Below are 21,225 nucleotides of genomic sequence, written 5' to 3'. Positions count from 1 at the left end.
GGAACACCTAATGAAGATAATCAAAGGATGAGATGTGGCAATGACAGAGATGGTGTGTTCAGCACAAGGAGAAAATATTGTTCTAGTTATGTGAAGAAAGAAGGAGACATACTGACCAATGACACTCTGCTCAGCTCCACAGCATTTTTAAAGCAGTGTGATGGAAATCCCACCCCCTACAGAAACCACACTGTGCATTTAGATTTACACTTGCTTATTAAAAGGGGCATTTCCAGGGGACATTATCAGCCATCAGCATTCCCAGTCCATGGTTATTCACTGAACCAGGCACCTCCTTAGAGGTTTTTAAGGCCTGGCTCTACAAAGCCCTGGCTGGGATGATCTAATTGGGGCTGGTCCTGCTTTAAGCAGGGGGTTGGACTAGCTGACCTCCTGAGGTCCCTTTCAGCCCTAGTTTTCTATGATTCTATGATCAAAAACAGGCATCTACCACTTGAAGTAGAGAACTTCCACTAGACACTAGGGCTTGTGTTATGAAGCCTCTTACCTGGCCTTTAGCCACTGAAGGGTAAACATAAGTACATGTGCCTTCCCCCAGAGTACAGCAATGCCCCCTACATACTAGTTATTACATAGTTATCTTGCTGAAAAGAAAACCCAGCAACATGAGATCCCCTATCTGTCCCCATCTGGGTTTCCACTTGTCCTAGTTTTTAATGATCCATCTCACTTTGTGGGAACTAATCTGGGTCTTGAAGGGAACCAGAATGGAGCTGAATAAGAAAGCATAATTGGAAGGCCTTGGTAACCACTCTCCAATTCAAATACTGACTTGGATTAGACTATGAGAGCTAGGGAACTAGGGCTGAGTGCTTGGGCTTGCTTATAGCATGAAAAACATAAAAGAAGCCCAAGGATAAAGGACGGCTCAGAGGACACCCAGATTCTAGACTTTCCTAGAGCGTTTAATGAATTGTAACATATGCTTATATCATTACTTTCCTTGATGTATTTTATCATTCTCCTTTTCTTTAAAGGAAGAAAAAATCAGGACACAGGAGACATCTGAAGAGGAGCCAAAAAGTCCAATTAAGATGTAGCTACTGGAGGACCCTTTCCTGCCAGAACAGCAGAATATGAGTAACATCAAGGATCTAGAAGCAGCCCAGAGACCTGTGACCCAATCCTGGTTCACTGCTCTTATGCCATAATGCTCTACAGGAGAAGGAAAGGCTGGAATGAAGATGGCTTTTTATCATGGCAGGGTTCACCAGCTGGCTCTTCTTGGGTACATTCAATCACGTTAAAATAATGTCCGGACTGGAGACTTAATACATACTTATCTTGGACCCAGCAAACATCACTGTGTCTGGGCCTGTTATTTTCCATTACTGCTGAGCTCCAAATTTTGTTTTATTCTCCTCTGTTTCAGTCTTAGATGCAGTTTATCAGTTTCAGACATGGAGAAGTTGTGCCTATTAAATAGCTTCTTTTGAAATATTTTTCAGTTTTCAAACATAAGTAAATAATGTTTTAAAAACAGGGAAAATATATAAATATGTTATATGACAGACATGAACTCTAAATATGGAGAAGAGCCTTCTGAAATTGTTTCTAAAGTCTCTTTGATGAATTTTCACTTGGACCAGCATTAGGGTGGCCAATCTGCACTTGAAACATCCTATAACTAACATCCAACAGCTACTCTTAACAAATGTGATCTAATTCTTTGCTGTTTTTTAGTGTGGTGAAAAGTAGCATCTAAAATACTTGATCCAGAGAACAGAAGTCCCATAACAGAAAATAGCAACAAAAGCTTTCCACACATTAGCCCATCAATGTGCTTCGATCCTAACTGAGTAGGACCAGTATAAATCTATCTTCATAGCTTATTCTACCTAAGACTGCCATTCTGAGACTTCCCACATGTGGCTAATTAGTACTGATTTTTTATGACATGGACAATGGTTTGCGAGACCTGAACTAAAACAACCTACACATTTCATATAAGCCAATAAAGCCCTTTTGAATGGGTGAATTTCACTTAATATGGCCCAAGCTGGATGTGAACTTGGTGAATTTTCATCTCTTTAAAAATTATATATAAGACTGTTTCTTAAGAACTCTTAAAGTAAGAGTTTAAAAGGATTTGGCAGTAGAAGTATTTAGATAATGTGATGCTGAGAACCATATAGGTTCTCAAAGGAAGCATTTAGGTCTCTGCTAAATACTTCTGAGGCCTAGCTGGCTCAGAAGATGAATAGTGGCTGAGCTGTTTATCTCTCAGTTGCATTTACTATCTATTGGCCTTCATGAAATGAGTTGGAAGCATGTCTCGGTTCCATACCCAGTAGACAGGTGTTCACATAACTACAGTATAGCTACAGCACACTGTTTGATGATACTACCAACCAAAGGGTAAGAGAGGCCAAAGTCGGAAAGGGCCATAGTGACTGAGCCCCCTCTCCTCTTTGAAGGGGACACTTCAGGTCAGGACTCGGGACACACTGGTAAGGGAAATACTGAAGAAAGCTTGCTTGGCTGCTGCTTGTGCTGCACCTGTTTTGTGAACAGACACCTGTATAAGATCTCTGGGGAATGGTCATCAATCTATTCTATGTCTCTATAGCACTGACCACAGTGTGGTGCAGAATAAGCATTGAACAAGGGTGCTCATTACTGGGGCTCCAAGGCTTTCCAGTTAGGCCAGTAATAACCTAGTCTCAAAGGATGTTACCTTTCACCAGTACTGAATTCACAAGGCGACAGATTGATTTATGATCTTTTTTTCTACACCCTGCTTTCCATCTTCCCAAACTAAGATACTGTTAATTTAAAGCCAGTGGGAAGTGATTGGTCTCGCCCCTTGTGCCTAGGTTTTTCAGTATTTGCAACCACCACAACCTCTTTGAGCCATATCACGATGCATCATTGCCTTGGAATATATTTGAATATGTTGCTTAGGCTTGTGCTGCAAGCCAGGCTGAATTATAACTGTAACATTTCTGTTCTCAGCAGAGGTATCAGGATGTCTGTATAATTGTGCATTATTGTATATGTGCGTAAGCGTGTTTAGAGAATGTGTGTGCTGAACAGGGGTGTGGAATTTGCTCTCCTTCACCTTGAAAATATCATGGGAGAACAAAGGAAATAAAAGAGTGAAATAGAAAAGAAAAATAACTATTTCATTCTGGGGAGCTGCAAAAGCCCAAATGAGGATATGTAATGCTGGTAGGGGCAGGCCACAGGAACAGAATGCATTGCACCCATCAGGTTTGTAATTTGTAGATGCTGGCTGCTGCCTGCAAGATGCTGAAATTTGTAGCTCAGCAAGATGCTGTGCAGTAGCATTATGTGGCACGAATCATGACGTGACACTACTGTGCAGTAGTAATGAGCTACTTACTGCACAGTCAGTGTCACCAAGAAGTCATGTGGGGCTGGTACTACACAGTAACACTGAGTGTGCAAGTACTAAATAACTGAGCATTCAGCGTCTCATGTAGATGCAGCCTCTCTGTAGCAGGTCCCAGTCCTGACAGTTGTGACTCAGCTCTTTGTCCTAAGGTCAAAGGTCACTATGTGAAGGTTTTTGGAAGGAAAACTTCAAAGCAGAAGCAGGTATCTTGTCTGACTGTGCAGCCATTAAGCACTCCATGGTGCTTTAACAGTAGAAGTTTACCTTGGAGCAAAATTATCCCTCCACAAACACAATTGTGTAGTATATATTGCATAAGTTACTCTCTATATCCAGCAGGCCACTACTGAAACACCTTTTTCCTGCTGCCTGTCTAGGGCAGTGTTTTGCAAACTTTTTAGACTCAAGATATACCTGAATACATTTGAGGCACCTCAAGATATACCTGAATACATTTGGACAGATTCAAACACCCCTCAGAAAATGCCAGCTCTTATTTTTCACTTGTTTTTTTACTACAGAAAATTAATAAAGCGATTCTTCTGTTGCAAAGAATTCAGTGAGACCATACAGGGCAGGATGTTTTTAATGCTATGGATTCTTATTTGAAACTTCTCAGTTTATCATGTGAATCCTGTTTGCACACCTAACTGTGCAAACATTATGGCTAGGGACAGACATTCAAAAAGCCAGAGCCTGAATTGATTCAATCTTTGCAGGTTAGTTTAACCTGCCTAGATTGAACCAATATGCAAGTGAACAGACATTCACGAAATGCAGGCACAAGCCTACACTGGCTCTAGCCATGTGCCAGTGCGTGCTACAGCACACCCATGGCTGCAGGGAAGCTGTGCTGGGGGGCATGGCCAACCCGGCCAGTAGCTCAGAGTGAACTTGCCAGGGAGGGAGTTGAATTCCCCCCTCCCTGTCCCACGGACACAGACCCTTGCCTCAGGAAGCCATGCCACTCAGCGTCTGGCCATGCCTCTCCCCCGCTGCTGCAGCAGTGAGTGGGGAGCACACAGAGAACCCTGATTCAGGTCCATGCCGGTGGGACAGGGAGCAGGGAATTCAACCCCCTCCCTGGCCAGTTCACTCTGAGCTACTGCCTGAGCTGGCCATATCCCCACCACTGGAGCACCCAGCGGAGACATGCAGGTCTGTGCAGGTGGGACAAGTGGGGGGAGGGATAAACCTCTTCCCTGCCCCCTTCTAGGGGCCAGTGTCTGGCCAGGCCCCTGCCCCTTCCTCTCCCTGCTCCAGGTAGGGAGTGGAGGTGCAGGGCCAGCCCTGCTCTGCTGGAGCAGAGATCATAGTCCAGAGAGCATGCTGGGATGCTGGGGAATTCTGGTTTAACTTAAACCAAGAGAGGGTCCGGGACAGAAGTTGCATAAACCAGTTTGAGCTCAATCAGTTAAGTCTGATACTACATTCAACCAGGTTTATCTCGAACTGGTTTTAGCCATTTTCAAACTGGTTTATGTGCACTGAACTTATGTTCTGTTACAGGTTTAAACCAGTTTCACTTAAATTGATTTATGTGTAATGTGTATCCCTAGCTTATGTAGCACCTTTCAACACCCTTGAAAGGATCTCAGGGCACTCGCTCTCAGAGAATCACTGGTCTAGAATAACAGACAGTCATCTTGGGGGAGGAAACAGAGCTGCTCAGTGCCAGCTTGAGGTATTGTAGTGGATGGAACAAATTTACTTCATGAAGGAACCTCCACATATTCTACATCAAAGAGGTGACTGATTATGAGAACAGCTTGAAGGCAGGTGTGAAAAAGACATAATTACAGCAGGCTATCTCCCCAGCTTCTCCCGAATAGGGCAGACACTATCTCCATACCTCCTACTTAAGAGCAGCTGGGAGATGTAGGTATAATCATTTCTAATCCATGGACTGAGGGTCATCATATGCATTGTCACTTCAGTGAGCAGAGTTCATTGCATAACAGGGGCTTCTGGCATGCCTCCATTTAGCTCTCTCCTTCAGAACAACTTACCTGTGTGACACCCTCCCATCTTTCTTAACTGGAAATCTCTGCAACTTCTTTGCCCCCTGTCATACCCCAGGTGCTCTGCATGCTCCCCATTTCCTCTTCCCCATTAGTATTTTCTCTCTCCTTTCTGTACAGGAAATAAGACATCCAGAATGTTGACCTCTTCTGCACTACTGGGAGATGGGTGAAATAAGATAGAGATATTGTCAGACTGAGAGGTCTTAACTAGTTATTTGATTTCTAGGCAACTCTAGAAGCGCCTTAAGCTCAAATGAACAGCTGGTGGGAATTCCAGGAAGCTGTAGTTTTCCAGTTTTCCCCAAAATAAGTAGGGTTATGCTTATTTGTGCCTAAAACGTTCCCTGGTGTAACATTATATTTAGGAAGACAAACACACCAGTGGACTGATTATAAGTTTAGAGAGGTAGTTAGCTATCTATTTTAGCCAGAACTCAGGCAGAAGACAGTTTAAAAGGTACAAATCTACCCTGTCTTCTGCCTCATAAATTTAGCCAGTATAAAGTGCATATTTCCCAGGACTAGACTTTTAGACTTTTTTATGGTCACAATGATGTCTCAGACTCCATAGGAAAGTACATAAATAGTCTTTAAACCCTAAAGTGACAAAAAACCATACCATGAGAAAGGAAATTATGTTATTGTTTATAGTAGCGTTAGTAATGTTGCCGGTATGATGGTCCAAGAATTATGTGATACTTGAGGATTTTTAGGGTGATCTTTTTTTACTGGACCAACTGCATAGTTGGGATAGAGTTAGACATGGTTTTGAATGCAGTACATTCTTTTCAGGTCTGAGGAGTGAAAACTTGCTTTTAACCTAGTTAAAAAAAAAGGAAGAGTGGGGAGAGAAATTCCTAGGGGTAGCAGACAAACAATTAGCAGAAGAAAAAAAGATGGAAGATGAGGATCTATCAAAAGGGAGGATGGTCATTATCTCCTTTTATGTGTGGAGAGAGCTCAGGAATTGGGTATGTTATAATATGCCATGCAACCAATATCAGTGTTAAATCATTAATTCTTAGTGTCCAGTCAACTTATGTTCCTGAGTTTGCCTTTTAAAGGTGTTAGCTACATTTCCCTTGAGCACAAGGATAGTTGAGTCAGAGAGGGAAAAAGTGTTCTGTGAGAAATGTGTTTGTAATGATGTGTGTCTGTCTTTTATATTTTTTGGTAAGAGTTCATTCTAGTGCATAGTTGCTGTTTAGTTTTTACCCATGTAGTTGCTGGTCCACTGGATCAGGCATATCACCTTTTGGGAAAGGCATATGTAAGAGCTATCAGTTCTGATGGTTTTGTTACAGGGGTGTTGATTGTAGTAGCAGTGGAGATGTGCCAAGCATTTCTTGCCAAGGCTAAGTTATTGCTAAGCTATTATTTATGTAACAGTGTTGGCCTGCATGGTGCTTTAAAGATAAGATGTGTGGAAATACAAGTTTCCTGGCTAGATCTTCAAATCTCAAGAAAGAAAACACAAACAAAGGAATGTGGAAAGGAATGTAACATGAAAACACAGGGACCAGTCAGTGTAGGCGGTGGAAGGCCAGGGCTAATGGGTTAGCCTCCCCAAAGTGGGACAGCGACAGCAGCTCCAATGCCTCACTGACAGCATACTGCCCTGCCCAGCGCCCCCCACTACGCGCTTCTCCACTGCTGTGCACAGCACCAGTGCATGCTGGCCTCTGAACGGCAATGAGGAAGACAGGGACAGAGTCCCTGCGCTGCCCAGCCCCCGGTAATAATTTCTAGTGCCACTTATGCCAGGCAGTTATGTTTTTCCATGGCACTCTTCTATGGTTTTTTGTTTTGTTTAAACTGAGTTGTGAGCCAGACAGCAAGCTGGGGTGAGGCTCAAGGGCCACTGCTGATGGCAGCAGTGTGTTTTGACCAGCCTTGGAGCTACTGGCAATGCATAGGGGGTGCACCCACTGTGAGAAGGCAGTGTTGACACTCCCAGCAGCGCTCTTAAGTGTTCACTGCTCGCCACACCCTCTGCCACTGCCAGCGCTGTGGCCACCTGCAGGAGCTCCCCTCTTGCCAGAGCCACGCTGCCACCTGCAGAAGCTCACTGTGCCTTCTAGCCTCCAGGGGCATGTGGCGTTCATGCTTGGAGCTGAGTAAGGCTAGCTCACTGGCACAGACACGAGTGGGAGGGCTCAGGTAATACCAAGCAGGACCTGAGAGGGTGAACTGGGAGCCACGTAGTCAAAGCTGGCTCTGCACAGGGCTATAAAGTAACAAATAAGGCTTTTGACATGAGACCACGGACCCCAAGCTCCAGGGCCTGTAGCAGCCCAGCTTCCCAAGCCCCTTTTGCCGAAGGTACCGCTACACTTCGCATATCCATAGGCTGGGTTCCTACAGCCCCCGTAACAACAGTGCAGCCCCACGGGCTTGGCCAAGCAAGGCTGCATAGCAAGCCAGGGGCAGCTCTGGGCATGCTGCCTCGCAGCACCGGGCTGGCTGCAGGACCCCACGCAAGCCCCGCGCGCAGCACAGGCAAACAACACCCCACGCGCGAGCCAGCTCGGGAACACTGAGGGGAAGAAAGGTGCCAGGAAGGGAGCAACATCCGGCCACCTGCACGGACCCTTAACACTCTCAATAGAACTGTGGGTTATGGAGCAAACCATAACCCCAGCAAGAGGGGGAGAATGTGCAGCAGCTTGTCCCCATTATAGAAATAAATAACAAATGAGCTGCCGGGGTGATAACACCGCCTCCCCGGTGGGAATGGTTCTGCCCGACTTTGTCGCGTGCTCCTTGCGAACAACAAAGTGTGAGGGGACGGAAGCATTTCCCCCCCTCCATCAGTGTACGGTGGTCTTGCCCACACAGGCAGTGAGGAGCGGGGAAGACACCAGAAGACAGGCTGCAGGGAGGCTCCTCATGCTTGGCAGCTGTGTGACGCAATTGGCTCTTCCGGCAGAGGCGGAACCACGCATCCGCCCGGCAGGGGGAAAAGGGCGGAGCCCACGAGTGACTAAATGGTACTGGCTAGGCAGACAGGCGAGCGAGCAGAGAAGAACCGCGCGGCGGCGCAAACAGTAGAGAGCGGCTCGTTGGTCTAGGGGTATGATTCTCGCTTCGGGTGCGAGAGGTCCCGGGTTCAAATCCCGGACGAGCCCGCTGGTAGTTGGAGAGCCAGGTGGCTTTCCCTTTTGTGCCTCCCAGCAGCTCGCAGTTTTTTTGGCCAGTGAAAAGCGCAGAGGGCAGCGCTGCATACCCACGAGCCCGGCACCTTGCAGCCTCTCACGTGTCAGCGCCTCGGGGAAGTAAAGAGCAGGTTCAACCCCAATCCGGTTTGCAGGCTCTAGGGAGGAGGAGACAAGGGGAAAGAAAAAAAAAAAATTGGGCTCGTCCGGGATTTGAACCCGGGACCTCTCGCACCCTAAGCGAGAATCATACCCCTAGACCAACGAGCCGCTTGTACCGCATACGCTCCGCCGCCCTGGAAACTCCACGTTCTGCCCGAGCGGCCTGGGGCTCCATGTTTCGGCTGCCTCCCTGCTCCTCCACCGCCTTCTCCCGGCAGCCTGCACACACCAGCGAGCCTGCTGCTTGCAGGAGAAGTGCGGGCCGCGACAAGAAAGAAAGAAAGAAGCATTCATCGTAAGAAACGATAAGGGTGTTTAGTAAAATGAAACCCTAGAGTGAAAGAAAAAGTACAGGAATCGTGATAACAGCAGCGATAACGAATAACAAGGATAGTCATGAGGTAGCAATATTAGTAATCATCCTGTGAATGGTAGTCATAATAGTAATGCTATCGATCATATTAATGTTGATAATCACACGCCTGCCAGTGATAATAGCCATGACAGGAATAGTAATAATAACGATGATAATAGTTATAATGATGGCAATAATAATAATAATGATGATTAACATAATAACAATAATGATAAGGACAACGACAGTAATAGTAATAATAATAACAATAATAATCGTAATAAGTATGATGATTAAAACGAAATGAAGAAGAAGACAAGACAAAGACAAAGAAGACAATGAAGAAGAAAAGCTTGCCAGCGCTGATGAGGTTGATGAAAAAGCCCAGGCTGGGGTATGTGAGCAGTTGGGCCCATCCTGCCAGGGAGAAGCCAGTCCTTTGTTGTCTGGTAAACCCATGCTGAGTCTGTGTGGGCCCAGTGGGTCCCTACTGACTCCATCCTGTGAAGGAAAACCGCAGAGTCCCCCTGATTTGGCCCATGGTGAGGTCTCTGCTCCCACAGCCAGGCAACTGTTTCCCATAGCTGGGGTAGGTTGGAGTGGAGGTTCACCCTACATACTCAGAGGCAGCTGATCTTTTCTAGGTGCCCCCCTCAATCTGCACCTGTACCTCTGTCACCCTTAGAAAGAAAATAGATCTCCGCCGTATCTAGCTGCTGAATCCAGCAGTAAAAGAAAGGCAGAGCTCCAGCTAAAAGCAGGTTTCTGCTCTTACTTTCCCATGGTTCAGGCACTTGGATTTTTTAAATCACTGCAGCACCTGTGATTTGGGGCTGGCTTGCAGGCGGCCATGTTTCATGCCCAGTGACAAAGATGGTCAGCAACAGCACATTCTGATTTCCACCAAGGACATCTACTTAGCATGGCCCATGAAGTTTTGGTTTAGGCCAGCGGTGCTCACAGTCTTGTCCCTGAAGGCCAGATGAATGGTGTGGGGCTGAACTGTGGGCTGGACTGGGCCCCGCACCGTCTCCAAGTGCTGGGATCAGGCCATGGGAACCTGCACCACCCCTGCTTTTCCTGGATCAGGCTCCAGGGACCCCATTCCACTCCTACCCAGCCAGGATCTGGGGACCCTGCACACTCAGTCTAGCACATAGGACCACAGCCCACAAAGTTGGGAGCCCTGTGGGCCAGATGACATGGGATGAAGGACTGGATCTGTTGAGCACCCCTGGTTTAGGCCAAGACTAATCAAAAGAGCAGCAGTACAGAGCTCTGTGTGGGAAAACTACAATTGCATTCATTTTGAAACCACAGTGTTTTGAATGGGGGTTTGGTTCAGAGATCTGCCATCGCTATAGGAAGCACTTCACTAAGGGAGGGAGCTGTTGCACTGTTCGCATTGAATGGCATTGCCTCCAAGCACTGTTACTTGGAATGAGACACACCAGAGGTTTCAAACTCATTTGGGCCCCCTGGGATGCATCCTGCCCACAGGGCTCCTTACTGGACTCATCTCCAGTGGCAGGGTGAGCAGCAGTGATGGAGAGACTAGCATCATGGAATCATGGGGATTAATGGAGCCATTGCTTCCCCCTGCTGAAACATGTCCTCAACAGGGCTCTGTATGCTGGAATTTGGCAGCAGGCCCCACTCTTGCTCATCCCACTCCTGAATTTCCAGCCACTGCAGGCCAGATGGGAGCTCCACAGGCCAGATGTGACTTGTGGACTCTAGGTTTGACACCCCCGAGACCATTTCTAGGCTGAAACCTGAGGCTTCTTAGGCAGCTCTATTTGGATCAAGTTGGAGAAATGCATGCTAGGCCCAGCAGCCAACCTAAGCATATCTGGCTATCAGTATGACAGCAGCATAAAAATAGGTTTAAGTCTCTCTTTTTTTTTGAGCAGGGGGAGAGAATAGTGCTAATAAGCCTGCGGTGCTATTTTGCTTACAATTACTCCCATTCGAAGAGAAAATATGATTTTTTTTTCATCCCAAACATTAAGGACACTTGATAGATATGCAAGTTGGTTTGGAACAGGGGCTCCAGGCATTCTTACGATAGTTATTTGCCTGTTATCTCGCTCTGTTGAGTTTATTGTATTAATCTGTTCCTGAAAGTTGACTACGGTAGAAGAAACATTATTTCCAAAACACATTTCAAGCCTCTTCTCTGTAGCATAAAGAAAACAAAAGAACATGAATCAATTTCCCTCCTTTTGCCCCCCGCCCCCAAAATACTGGTTCCTGCTGCCCTATATAAGCAGTTCCAGAAGCTCGGATCAAAATGAGGTCTTGTATATTTGATAATGTTGTTTCCATGGTTACAGGCACAGCTCAGACTGTGGCATGTTTGTACCACATCTAATCTTTACACTGGAACCACTTTCATTTGTTATTGAAAGCATAGTAATAATAACAGGGCAAAGTGCATAAGCATAATGTGTAGGGGAATTCAGGACACTCCCCAAGACGATTTGCAAAGATGATTTCAGCACTTATTCTTCTAACACTTCACTCGTGATTACCTGAGAATAGTCAGTATCACAGTATTCACCCTATGGGCAAATCTAGACTTTTGAAAAAGAGATGCAGGTGGTGTGGTACATCACCACATATAACACAACACACATTTTTCTCCAGCTAAAAAGAAACTGGATGCTTGACTAATATGTTAGGGAGCTAGCACTGTGTTTGTTAGTTGAAGATGAAAGCAAAACCAAATGTAACTATTTCAGGCAGAGCCAGTCTTAGGGGTGCGCAGTGTGGGTGACTGTTCAGGGCCCAGTGCAGCTCTGCAAGTGAGAGTGGGTGCAGCTTTGGATAGCTAAGGAAGATGATTTTGTTAATACTTGTGAAGTAAAGAACAGTTGGTCATTAACGAGCCATTAACTCCCTTAGCTTCCTGAATAGTAATATATACCAGAGCTGCACCACCCCTGGGAGGGAGGCAGCTGAGCATTTGCAAGGGCACGCCAATGTGTGCAAGCATATGCCAGGACGCTCCAGGGACAGTGCAAACATTTGCAAGCAAGTGCCAGGACACTTGTTTTAATTTTTGCCAACCACAAACTTGACAAATGCCTGTTGTGACTATATTGTAAACTACAGGGAAGTCATGTACAAAGGAGTTCAGACAACCAAGAAAATAGCTGAAAATCTTGGTGTTGATCTAGTGTTTAAAGCAGCCCCTTGCGCTCATCGTAAAAAGAATCAATTTAGCTATGCATGTGAAAATAAAACAATTAATTCAGAATTCAGGTTCAGACTTGCAACATGTGAACCTCTGGGGCTTTCTATGTAAGATTACATGACTCCCTCAAAAAAAAAATTAAGAACCATTGTAGGATGTATACTGTGCGTTGACATATGGAAAGAGCTCTGACATTAACACCGTTAACCTCGCCAAAGAACTTGGCTATCTAAAGTGTGACAGCGTCGGGTCGGAGGGGTGGCTGTGATCATGTACCATGCTAATGTGGGACTAAAGCACATTCACATCTCTCCTGCCACATCTTTGGTGTTAACAATGTATAAGGGAGGCTGCCTTTTGTCCTCTCTGACACGGTGCTCTGATGTATCTTGGTCTCGGTTCTATTTTGGGTGACTTGGTGCACCCCAGCCTTATGGGCTATGTGTGGCTCCAACCACCCCTGTACCACACCCCAAGCCTCACAGATGTACTGGACGTTGTTTGGTCCATTTCCCTCTCCGTGCCCCACAGACGCTCTTTGGCTTGTCTCGCAGCCTGCGCCTCGCTGGCGTTCTCGGGCTTGTCCCCTTTTTGGGGCTTCTCACAACTGCCTGCTCTAGGGCTTCTCGCCTTAGGGCTCAGGTGGCCTTGGCCTTACCTGGCCCCCTCCCAATCCTCTGCTCCCCTTCTCAGGGCTGGGGTCAGCACACCCCTGAATGTTGTGCCCTCTCTGGCACTGGGGTCCCCATGCTACCGTGGAGCCCCTATGAGGCCTCCTCCAACCCCTAATAGCCTCACCCAGTCCTCCAGTGTAACAACAATAAAAAAAAACAATAACACAAGCCCCTGGGCTATAACACAACGCTAAACCTCCTGACTAAACATTCTCCAAACCCCACCACATCTCTCACCCATGTAACTAGCAGCTGGTACATTCAGGCCTTATTCTCTTTCGCACATTCTCGCAGTACTCCTTTTTCCTATCTGCCAGCAGAGAGAGCAAGAGAGCAAGTGAGCACTCACAGCCTCCAGCCAGGGTCTTACAGTGGTCAGCCCTGCCCCTTCTGGTCAGCTGACTCACCAGGTGTGGGCCCTCAGCTCTTCCTGGTTGCCCCTAGCAACCAGCACCTGAGCCCATACTAGGGCTTTTCAAGTAGCAGGCACCTTAGTGCCCTGCTACATAAAGAAATAAAGAAAACTAGACTAAAGAAAGGAAGTCCACTTCAAACATGTTGTAGTGCTCCTCAAGAAGTTCTACAATTTATTTACAACAATGAACTTCTCATGACAACTTCTCAAGCACATGGAGCACTCAAGCTCCTACTAACCAAGCCCATATTGGTGGCGAGTGGGAAACGAGCTTCTCAAAGTTGAAGCTCATAAAAACATCTTTGTGATCATTCAACCATGGGAAACAGCAAGGTGTCTTTGCTGGCCATCGTATCTATTGAAAATTCTGTGGCTCAAAATATAGACCCATCACAAACAATATCAGAGTTGTGGCAGGAAAGGCATGCAGAGTTGTCTTCTGAGTCTTGGAATCTTGGTGAACAAAGTTTGTATTTGTTATTAAGTTCGTGTTTAATTTAATGTTTAGTTTGTCACTTAGCTGTGTTATTTTTATGACATATAATTTATTATTTGAATAAAATTTAATTTAATTTTGTAATTTCCTCTTTTGTGTTTTTTTTAGTAAATTATAACAAAAATGTTTGATATTACAGCTTCATTTCTGAAATGGGGAGGAGGTGGGAATGGCTGACAGCCCCTGTGTTGCCTCCCTGTAATGAGGTGCAGCTACTCCTGTTAGTAAAAGGGAGAAAAAAACTAAAGATCTCTGGGAAACAGGAAAGACCCTTAAAGCAATGGTTAAATGTGGCAGAAGCTGAGGTAAAAGACTGAGTTTTCTGGTGTTAACCGTCCAGAAGAAATGGGAAGAATCACTGAATAGCAGATGGGAAATGTGGGGATAGCAAATTAACCTTCAGCTATAGGAGCAGAAAAACCACATGGCTTCTCTTCAGTATCCTTATTTTCAGTGCTCCCTTAATTACTTGTGAAGGGTCTTACATTATAAGCATTTTTGATCTGGCATGCAGGAAGGAACTTTCTAACTTTTTGAACACATGTAATGAAAAAGAAAGACCATAAAATATAACTAAATCTGTGTCTCCTTTATTAAGATATACAGGAAACCCTCAGTGTTTGTGGGTTCAGCATTTGTGGTTTCAAATACACTTTAAACACTTACCAGAGCTCCTTGGGAGCTCTGTGCTTGCTGCTTTCAGGCTCCTGCCGCCACCACCAGGCTCCCGCCACCAGAGCCATGCCCCTGCCCCCACCCCCAGCCGCCAGGGGCAGTGTGTCCATGAACACAGACTGCATTCATGAATGCAGTGCCCTATTCATGGATTTTGCCGTTTGCGGGGATCACGGGAACATATCCCCCAAGAATGGCTAGGGTCGCCTGTATGGTTCAAAAATATACAAATAGAGGCTTCCGTGAAAGAGATGAGAGTAAACATGAGACTAAAACTGTGATTATCTCTAGTGTGCAAGGTAACAGCCTAATGAGCCTTTTGGGACTTCCCCCAAACCATACAGTAGCATAGCTTTAATATTTGCAAGAAGTCTTCAAAAGGAATCTATGTTTAATAAAAATGTGCTTAAAAATGATGGGCTTTGTAGGTCAACTAGGAAAGCAAAAGTAATCAGTCTTAAGGGGGAAGAAAAAACTGAGATGCTACTAGCATTGCTCAATTTTAATCTAAGAAAAGTACAAACACAATGAACTTCTCACACTGCACACACCTCATAGCACATCTGGGAGCTTCATCCTAGGAAACAAAAGCATGATAAGAAAGCCCTAGAGCCATTCTAGTTCCTGAAGACATCACTGTAAATATAATTTGCCTGTGAAATTATTACAGAGGGCATAATCAATATTCTCAGATAAAAGCTGCACTAAGAGTAAATTTAAGTTGAGCCTATAGTTAGTTTTATGTTAAAAAGAACATATAACAATGTTAACTATCCCTAAAACATGCATTTTAAATTTAGCCTTAGCTCCAAATTTATAAGAAATCTAAACATATTAATTTATAGCAATAAATACTGAAGACACCCAACCAATTTAGTTTTTGCCCTGAAGCGTGCTAGGCAATAATCAAACTAATTCCAGTTGGAACCAACTATTTCACTTAAAACCTCTGTGGCTTTTGCTTCATGAAACCTGACCAAATATTATTTTGCAGCCTACATATGTCCGTTTCAGGCTGGACATAAGGAAGAACCCCCAAGGTCTGAAATAGACTGCTGCTGGAGGAAGTTCAAGAACCTACTTTGAATGCCTTCAAGAGACATTTGGATGCCTATCTTGCTGGGATCCTATGCCTCCTGCTGAGTTCCTGCCCATTGAGCAGGGGGCTGGACTTGATGATCTTCTGAGGTGCCTTCCAGCCCTTGTGTCTATGAAATCTTTGAAATATCAGTCAACACCAAAACCATGTCCAGATCTCACCCAGTGCTTTGGAAGCTGTGCTGCTGGGACAGCACTTCAGCTGCTCAGCTGTTTGCTAAGTAATAGCAAAGCAACAAGGGATAGTATGAGTGGATTAAAGGAGTTATCCCTGACAATTCATAATGTTATTGGTTTTAAAACTAAACAATAAATTAAATCATGGGTCTGCTGCATTCACTTGGGCACAAGTCTACCCTGACTCCTACTACTTAGGTGTGCCACCAACAGACTGCCATCTCACTTGATGGTCCAGTGGCACAAAGTAAGAAACATAGAGCATGTCTACACATGCACCCAACTATGCAAACTGCACAGACATTTAGTACTTACTAAAGCAAGTAACTACCAGTACTGAGTAGTCCCAGTGCCACATGGATTGTTTCTGACCCTATTGCACAGTATCACAGTTCATGCCCACTGATGCTATGTTACCATAACAACAAGCTACATTGCCATAACTCATTGCTATGGCAATGTAGCATCTCGTGTAGATATACCCAGTAGGTAGTGATTCTGACATGGCTGGAACACAAGTGAAGTGGACAGGGTAGTGGTAACACAAGGTGGGATGTAGCTGTGCAGGTATGTTGGATGGTGCAGGCTGATATCTGGAAGAACAAGTAGATGGACACATGAGGGTGGCATAAAAAGGTAACTGGGGAAGGGGTGAGCTGGGCACAGCCTGTGCAATAAAAGGGCAGATAGGCATAGGTGGTGCAGGCTGGGACAGAGCAAGTCATTTGAGATGGGCAGATGGATAAAGGCCCAGTCCTACCAAAACCCTTCTGCCAAGTCCCCAAAATCATGAGACTGAAAATCATGAGCTTTATGAATAGTAAATTCAAGGGGCATTTATTTGCCCTCTTTTGCTTGAGCACTAGGCTTTACATTTTCAGACTCTTCATGACATTGTGAGATTCTCTTTTTTTCTAAATAGAACTGGAGGCTCTTATGTAATCACGATTCCCAAACCTGGAGAGTTAAAGAAAAAACTCCAAAGACAATCATAGGGTTAGAAAGGATGTCAGAGATCATTTAGACCAGAACTCATCTGCACCTGTGGGCCGGATGAGCATTGCTGAGCTGGTCTGCAGGCTGGACTGACCTCCTGTGGAACATCTGCAGTGCCAGCGTCTGTGGGCAGCGTGTATAGTTCAGCCTTGTGCACTGCGTGCAGCACACACCAGTCCCAGCGGACAGTACTCATTGTGCACTCAGCACGGGGGTTCCAAGGCTTGGGCTGCATGTGGTAGCCTGGACTGACCTCCAGCATTGGGTGTAGCCCATGTGCCACATGCAGTGCATGGGGCTGGGGCTGGCACATGGGTCGGTCTAGCAGCTCACAGTTTGGACCATACAGCCCATAGACCATATGTTTGACACCCCTGATCTAGACCAATCCCCTGCAAACCTTCCAGTTGTATCATTCTTAAACCATCCTTCATAAAGTAAACCTCCAAGAAAGGATCTTCCACAGCTTCCCTAGGCAACTTGTTCTGTCTTCCTATGGTTATTACTACTGGGAAGTTTTTCTTACATCAATGTAAATCTGCTAGATTGCAGTTTAAACTCACTGCTTTATGCCCTACCCTCAGCAGCCCCCTTATGTCAGACTTTAAAATATTTTCAAACTCCTATCAACCAAACCAGGTGCATCTAGTCCTTCCAATCCTTCCCCATACATAGGGAGCTACCAAATACATGATTTCACAGTTTTCACGGAAATCATATAATTGGCAGTCTCTCATTAAGTAGCCAATTTCCCTTGAAAAAGCATGGGGGAACAGGCTATGTTAAAAAAGCTGGCAACAAGCTGTCTCCTAGAAGGTTGTAACTGGCCACCAGGGCCTGTGAGTTTGGTAGGTCATGTTTGGCAGCTTACATTCCAACTCCTTGATCAGCTTTGCTCATCACCTCTGGATCTTCTCCAGATTCTTTACATCTTTTTTTTTTTTTAATATGCTGTCCAGAACTAGACATTATACTCTAGCTAAGGTCTAACCACTGCCAGAGGGGTATTATCATCTCTCAGGTTATTACATGCAACCTGTTAATGCAACCTGAAATTGCATTTGCCTTTTTGTGAAAGGATAACATTACTGACTCAAAAAATTCATGCTGAGTGGGCCATCCAAATACAACCCCAGATCCTTGTTGGTGATGCAGTTGCAAACCCAGCTATCCCAGTTATGTGTGGATCTTATATTTGTCTTTGGTGAACATCATTCACTGTCTGTAATCCTTCATCAAGATCCTCCTGAACTCTAATTCTATTTTACTAAGGATTTGTATCCTGTAGCACCGTTTGGGTTTAATTAGCTCCACACTCCACACTTTCACTATTTGTTTACAGCCTTTACACGGTCTTTACTCCTCCTGGGGAAACTCCCTCCTGGCAGGAGGCAGTCAACATAAACACCAAACCTTGGCACACTCGGGCTCTTTACCTTACTATCCTTTTCACAGCCTCCAGCCAACTCTCAGGACATAAGCACTGGGCTTGACCATGAACTGACCCAGCTCTCCATTCTCAGCTCTAGGCCTCTCAGCTATCTGCCTGTCTCTAGCTCAGGTGTGGGCAAAGCCTAGCCCATGGGCCAGATCTGCCCTGTGGCAGACTCCATTTGCCAGCAGCCCCTGAAGTAGCTGCTCCTGGCTGCCACTGCCAGCCCTGCTGCCCTGGCACCCCAGCCCATCCACCCCGCACCCACCACAGGGGGTGGGACCCACGCAGGCAAGGCACACAGTTGAGTGGCCAGGAGCAAGATAGGCAGGTGAGGCTGGGGAGACCTGGGATCTTGTGGTGGTGACAGCATGGGGGTGGGACTAGGGAAGAGCCACAATCTGCTACCCGTGGCTCCTGTGATGAGCACAGGTTCTGTGGGCAAGGGTGTGTGGGGAGTAGATCATGTCTCAGCCCTGGCTCCAGCCCTGCACTGTCACTGCTGCAAGCTCCTGGGTTTCCCCAGCACTGGAGCAGCTCCTCACCTAGCCACACGCTCTGCCTGCGCTGCTCCACAATAGTCTGCATGGAGACCTTGGGAGTGTGGGGCTAGGGGTGGGGCAGAGCTGCGATCCACACTTATGGCGGTTCTATGGCCCCACACTGTCGTGGCCTGCTCTGCTCCTGGGTCCTTCATGGAGAGGGCCAGGAGACACGTGAACAGGGCTGCTAGGAAATACGGTTCACCCACTAGCTACCTCTGCCACATTGCCCACCTCTGCTGTAGCTCCTCTTCCTAGAAGCCTAACTGTCTCCCTCTGGTTTCTTCACAAAGGATATTTATGCAAATGCTCTGTGGGGAAGGGGGCAAGGCTGAGGGGAAGGTGCTTTAATCAGAGCAGCAAAAATGGACACACTAATTAAAGCACCCAGAGTATCTAGTGTATTAGTGTCCCTGCATTTCAAAATGGCAGTGGGGGCACTTTATCTAAAGCTCATTGAACGAACTTTAGATAAAGCATCCCCAGCCCCATTTTGAAATGCAGGAACCCTGATACACAAGACAGTGGAAGCTGCTGGAGCGCAGCAATTACCACAATCCAGTAGACTCTGTTAATTGAGTCTGCTCCGATACACTGCAATTACCACGTGTCAGGGCAGCCTTGAGGCTCATATGTAGATACCCAAAGTCTCTCTCCCTGGCTACCATTCCTAGAAGCCTTTTATCTTCCTGCCAACTAATTATCTAAGGCAGCTGGCCCATTGCCTAGGCATTATGTAATCCTTATCACCTCTATTGCTTACTGCCCTAGGATCCTTGAGCTAGCAAACTGCTACACTGCTATGCAGCCCTTACCAAGGCACGGAATACACCCCTTGGAAACCTTAAAACCCTCTCCTCTGACATTCTGACACTGACTTGTTGATAGTTATGCTTTGCTTGCCGTTATTCAACCAATTATATGTCCACATAATGGTAATCCCACGTAACCCACATTACTTTGGATTACTTATGAGAATGTCACAGTAGGACTGCATCAAAAGCCCTCATAAGGGTCCAGGTATTAATGTCCATTCCTTCATCTACCAAACTAGTTATCCTGTCAAAGGAATCAAACTGTTTGGCATGATTAGTATTTAAGTCTGTGGCCTGTGAGTGCTCACCCTAGAATTATAGAAGCATAGAAAAGTACTGCTGGGAGGGACCTTCAGATGTCATCTAGTCCAAGACCCCACCAAAGGCAGAACCATCCCTATCCAAACCATCCTGTACAAATTCATCATCTAACCTCTTAGTAAAACTACACAGTCAACCCTGACATGACCACAAGATGTAACATCTTAACCTGCCACAGGTAAGGTGGGGGGATGACAGTGGCCAATGTCCTACTGCTGCAAGGAAGAGGGCCACACTCCTCTGCTAGAAAGGAAGGTAGAACCCCTCATAGTCCATACCAATCTGACCATAGGGTAAAATTCCTTACTGATCCCAAATGTGGTGATGGGTCCATGTAACAGAGAGCCTGGGACTCCCTGCTACTTTAAGGGAGAAAGGGTCCAGGGAGAACCCCAAGCAGGGGTAGACTGAGAGGGAGAAAGCTGCAGGAGAGCTGGCCTGGGGCAGCAAGAACTATGAGTGCTTACTGTACAATAGGACCAGGCCTGTATTAGTCATGGGAAGCCTATTGCAGTGCTAGTTGCTCCACAGCAGGACTTCAGGCTGGAGCTCTGCAAGGGTGACAAGGCACTGCTGCACATGAGCTGCCATGAAGACCAGCAGTGAGCCTAAACAGAAGGCACCTGCAGCCAACCCTGTGGGGTCATCTGAGCGGAAAGAAGCAGAGCCTGGGAGGAATATAAGCCAGATCCAGACCTATTGCAGAAAGTCTGGCCCTGCAAACTTCAGGGGAAGGAGCTCCTGCTAAGGAAAGCTGCAAGGAAGTGTTTGCTGGACTTCTGATCTGTTTTGGATTACCAGTGAGATTCTGGGAGTTTACCAAGATATAATCCAGAGCTGGGGTTTATGTTAGTACCTAGTCAGAGCTGTCCCAAGGGTGTTTGGCTACCATGCTTCAAGATTGGGGAAGCTTTTTCCCCTTTTAAAGTGGCAGTGTGCTGTTTCCCCTCTTGTTGATGTTGGTGGGCCCAGAAGAGAGTTTGTGTTATAGCCAGCAGGTTATAGCTCATACGGTGGTTGTAGAAGAGATTAAGGGGTTGTTTTCAGAGGTCTCATTAGTGCCCTAGGAGCATATGATTGCCTTGAGCCTTGCTGGGGGCAGGCCCAGGGCAGAGTGGAGTGTGAGGGCCAGGGCAGGGTGGAGCATGGGACCAAGATGCCAGATCCAACACTGGATCTTGAACTAAATGACCCAGTGACAGAGATGGGGCAGAGGCCATGACTCCTACATGGGACTGATTGGGTTGATTGATACCATCTGTAAGGCACTGGATGTGGTGTAGGGCTGGATGGAGTCATGCAATTAGCCT

At 46.1% G+C, this 21,225-nt stretch overlaps 1 protein-coding gene and 2 non-coding genes across 4 annotated transcripts in view; 2 read left to right on the top strand and 1 right to left on the bottom strand.

Annotated features, from left to right (window-relative positions):
* RCSD1 (RCSD domain containing 1) overlaps positions 1 to 1,463 on the top strand; it is a 49,032-nt gene extending 47,569 nt beyond the window's left edge. For both annotated transcript variants that reach the window (XM_090059049.1, XM_090059058.1), the window contains one exon: positions 999 to 1,463. The gene's annotated coding sequence lies outside the window, so the exon portion shown is untranslated. The remainder of the gene's footprint in view (positions 1 to 998) is intronic.
* A 6,996-nt stretch (positions 1,464 to 8,459) lies between these two features.
* Positions 8,460 to 8,531, top strand: TRNAP-CGG (transfer RNA proline (anticodon CGG)). The gene has a single exon. It is a non-coding gene; the product is annotated as a tRNA-Pro (tRNA).
* Positions 8,532 to 8,756: 225 nt separating this feature from the next.
* TRNAP-AGG (transfer RNA proline (anticodon AGG)) lies at positions 8,757 to 8,828 on the bottom strand. Its single transcript has one exon. It is a non-coding gene; the product is annotated as a tRNA-Pro (tRNA).
* Between the last annotated feature and the right edge of the window lie 12,397 nt (positions 8,829 to 21,225).

The sequence above is a fragment of the Crocodylus siamensis genome, chromosome 1, assembly GCF_052110815.1.
Source record: "Crocodylus siamensis isolate JL-2025a chromosome 1, ASM5211081v1, whole genome shotgun sequence".
Lineage (NCBI taxonomy): Eukaryota > Metazoa > Chordata > Crocodylia > Crocodylidae > Crocodylus > Crocodylus siamensis.
Note: the sequence above shows the minus strand (reverse complement) of the source record. Positions and strands in the feature narration are given on the sequence as shown.